Source organism: Agrilus planipennis, unplaced genomic scaffold, assembly GCF_000699045.2.
Source record: "Agrilus planipennis isolate EAB-ADULT unplaced genomic scaffold, Apla_2.0 scaffold6, whole genome shotgun sequence".
Lineage (NCBI taxonomy): Eukaryota > Metazoa > Arthropoda > Insecta > Coleoptera > Buprestidae > Agrilus > Agrilus planipennis.
In genome coordinates, this window is record NW_020439302.1 from 349,639 (window position 1) to 354,339 (window position 4,701).

The following is a 4,701-nucleotide window of genomic DNA, read 5'->3' on the forward strand; positions in this document are numbered from 1 at the left end:
CCAGCAAAGACCAAAAATTTTATGAGCGTGGAATTATGCTACTACCAGAAAGATGGCAAAAGGTGTTGGACCAGAACGGTCAATATACAATTTAATAAAGTATTTGTTTATTATACGAAAACTGTCTTTCATTTCCACAAAAAAAAACGAAATGACTTTCCGAACAACCCTATAGTATTCCAAACAAATTTTGTGCACCAGGCAAATTAGATTACTTATTTTCGGAAAATCGTTGCTGGATTCCGTTTATTTAGAATCGGTTTTGATAACGTAATCATGAAATATAACGTGTTTTTATTTCAACTATTCGGACCACCACTGCCATTAGGCACCCAAAAAACCTTTTATCAGTTGTAGAAGTCGTAATTTTTAATTACATGTGTTGCCCATCATAATAATTGTCATCCTTATTCCATCCTGTGCGAAAAAGGCATCTTTCTTACCGCTGCCGAAAGTATATGTACAGGTTGTGTAATAAAAATTTACGACTGTTGTTTAAAGCAAGTTATTCGGTTGCATACGCATGCACATATGTATTTACAATCGCAATAATATATATACAGTCTGACCCAATCGACTTTGAAAAACTTGACAGAACCCGCTCCCATACAACCCCAGCGTTTTCATGTATTACGCTATCGTATCATAAGGTCGTCAGTCTTAAGACTGGTTGGACACGCGCCTCCACTCTTTCCTATCCTGAGTTAATCTTCGCATTTCCCTAAAACTAGAACAACCCACATCCTTAACTATTCGCGAACAGTAATCTAATCTAGGCCTACCTCTACCCCTCCTAACTCCTGCTTCTGCCTCTAATATGTCTGTGATTCGACCTTCATGCCTGAGAAGTTGTTCTATCATTTTCTTATTGACTTCCATAGAGTCCTCTGTTCTCCTATTCTTCCTAATACCTACTCATTTCTAACCTACTTTATCTACGGTATCCTTATGACTTTAGGAGACATCAGAAAGAGTAGGAGAAGAAGAATACAAAAAGATATAAGATAGAGAGGCAAAATGAACGAAAGATGTCGCCTAAATCATCTTGGTTACAACAAGAATTATCGCTTGTCCGAAATTGTTGCGTGACGTGGTGTATGTATAAAGTACTAACTCGTCGAGTGGTCTGTGAGGAGGTCGAACTTGCATTGTGCAACGTCTACTACGATGTCGGACGCGCAAGTTATAACAGAAAAGGACAAAACAATGCCTTGATGGTTGTTAATTGGCGTCAAAAAACAAAATTCCGAAGATCGTTTGCATACCGTGGTAACGTTTGACGAGGACCGAACAACAAGATGCCTCGACGAAAATTTCGACCCGGCATCGATCGCGAATCGTTCCCGGAGACCGGTAACGAAAAGCCGCCAATGTCGGCAGGCAGGGACGGGCCCAGGAACAAACAACTACTTCTCTATACAAAAAAAAAATCGTCTGGATACATTATTAATTTTGTGGTGGTTTGTAGTGGGTAAATAAAAAATCGAAAGAATGATTTAAAATTAATATTGCATATTAATCCACTATTAAGTAACTAACAATGTCATAGGACATCCGCTCTACCTTTCGAATCATTAGGTTTTTTTTAATTTCTTGATGGATTTGGACGCACTTTTCACTATTATTCAGAGGATAATCTCTTCAGAATTTTTAGTGAGTAATACATTCGCAGGCTCGGCGACAAAAGAAAGGTTAGAAGCATTCGAAATGTTGTGTTACAGGAGAATGATGAGGATACCGTGGATAGAGAAAGTTAAAAATGAGAAAGTTTAAAAAAAAATAAAAGAACAGAGGGAAAACTGATGCTGTCCTAATTTGAACCTAAAGGCCATCGTGTTTTGGAGTTCGGAGATGGAACGACCTCTGAAGAATCTCGCCACTCGAGCTAGCGAAACGTTAGGAAGCAACTCCAAAACATGACGACCTTTAACGCCCAGTCAGAACAGCATCAGTTCACCAACTTTTAGGCGGAAAGCCTTTACCGATTTATCAAAACAGAGGGCGCCACGGAAGTCAATTAGGTTAGGTTTCAATTAGGTAAGTAGAACATCTTCTCAGACATGAAGGGCTACCTAGAGACATATTGGAAGCAGAAACAGGAGTTGAGAGCAGTAGAGGTAGACCTACAATATATTGGATATTCTAGTTTTAGGGAAATGCAAAGATTAACTCATGATAGGAAAGAATTTAATATAGGGATAAATGGACAGACGTCAAAACTTTCTAATCAAGTCTGGCAATGTCAGTGTCAAGAGTTCGCTAGTTAATACAACCACTCTACATCCCCCTGTCGCCAATGACAACGTCTACAATTATATATCAATACTTATTTGTTTAAGAAAAGACATAATATTGTGATTATTCAGCCGATATATTCATCTTAACAAATTGCTTGAATAATTTATCATTTTAGCAGCGAATAGCGAAGTGAACTAAATATACAAACAGCGAAATAAAATCTTGCTACAAATTTTCAACACTTCATACAATAATTTACTCTTAAACTCTTCTACTAGCTGGAGGTTGCCTCTTTTTCATGAATGTTTATTTTAGTTGATGCCTGGACGATACTGTTCTGTACATAAAATTAAATTTCTCTTATTCTAAGTATATTGTTAGATTTATGATATCTTTCAAAACTATTTTCATTGTTAAGCACGTTTAGGAAATTTTTGGATATCGACGGATTGTCCGACAATCATAAACATGAATATTAAGTATTATAAATTTCTACCCTCTGAGTCAACAACCTTATCATTAGAAAAATACATAGTTCACTCGGAGGCGTTGTACCCCCGTATCTTTGCTAACAGCAGGGACCGCCTGCCGACCCTAAACCTATAAAATTGTCGGCACTTTAAAATTTAAAGAATTCATACATCAGCCTTTGATTCACTAACATTCATTTTTACCTTATTCAATTCTTCGTTTATTTAATTACACTAATTTATATTTCATGTATCATTCGCCTTATCGTAGTTGTACTAGTTCTTTTTTATTAAATTATTTTTAAGTGAAAAATCAGTCGTTTTACTCACGTCACATCGAACTATTCTAGTGTAGTACATTCACACTAGAAGTGCAAGCCGATTAAGTTTTGCACAATTTTACAGATACAAAAAGCCAATTTTCCTACAGACAGGTGATAGGTAATCAATATTAATTTGAAATCATTTTTCGATTTTTTATTTACTCACTGCAAAATACCTCAAATTAATGAGGGAAAAACTGTTTCTGTTGTCACACCCCCGCCGGGAATCGAACCCGGGACCTTTGGCTTTACGCACCAATGTTCTAACCACTAAACTACGAGAGGTGACAGTAGGTAATCATTTTTTTAAGTTTAATTGGTCATCTCAAAATGAAACAAAGGATTCATACATCGAATAATAATGAAAATTATTGAAAATGTTCGACTCTTAGTGCGCTACATTTACTATATTTAGTTCTTCTTTTCTGTCATTTGTTTCACGATCGGTCGAAACAGGTAATCGCGTGGCATGATCGCGCTGACCTAAAGCTGCTTTTGTTCTTCTAATATAACTAGTTCCCTTAATTGGCGTTCGGTTCTATCGCTCAATACTCGGTCGTATGTCTTTTTTCCGAACGGATTACATTACACTCAAACCCCCGCGGTTTAAACATCGGCTTTTGCAACGCGGACAATATTTCACAATGAGAAATTGACGTACGTACATGTGATGTGTGTGTGCGCGCATAAAAGAAAAACGACAAAACAAACAACTTCAGTCGAAACAAATGAACAGTGTTTTCTAAATAAAATAAAACAGTAAAAAATCTGCCAATAAATAGGCAAGATACAACACCGAACAAACTATTTCTTCGTATAAAAAGTTTTAAGACGTACGTCAGTCAATTTTTGTATTTTTATTCCTATTTTTGTTTATACCTCGTCTTTCAAAATCAGACTTTTCCTGTTTTTTTTTTTTTTTTAATTGTGAGTTATTTCTTCGTTTGTTGTCACAGACCGTTATATTCCTTTTTTTTTCTTTCAACTTTTTCCAAAGCCAAGTCGTTTGTCTCGCCGTTAAAGTATTGTAATAAAAGTGACAGGAATATTCTTTACAGTGCAATGAAATAAAAGAAATCGTTAAAGCATTAATACAAACAACCGTAGTGAAACTGATAGGCAAAGAAGAAGAAATCGGTAGAAAACATAAATCTTTATGAATTATTTAACTTCAAACTCATGTACGTATTGTATAAGGCTCCCTACCGGACAGTAGGTACATAAAAATGAACAAATGTTCTCGAAAACAAACAAAGTAAGGCATTAGACCGAATGTAATTTTTCGCCGAAAATCTATAACTATGTCAATATTATTTTTTTAATAACCGTCATAAAGATGTCACAATAACGTTGTTTAAAGCAAGTTATTCGGTTGCATACGCATGCACATATGTATTTACAATCGCAATAATATATATACAGTCTGACCCAATCGACTTTGAAAAACTTGACAGAACCCGCTCCCATACAACCCCAGCGTTTTCATGTATTACGCTATCGTATCATAAGGTCGTCAGTCTTAAGACTGGTTGGACACGCGCCTCCACTCTTTCCTATCCTGAGTTAATCTTCGCATTTCCCTAAAACTAGAACAACCCACATCCTTAACTATTCGCGAACAGTAATCTAATCTAGGCCTAGCTCTACCCCTCCTAACTCCCTCCGAGCAT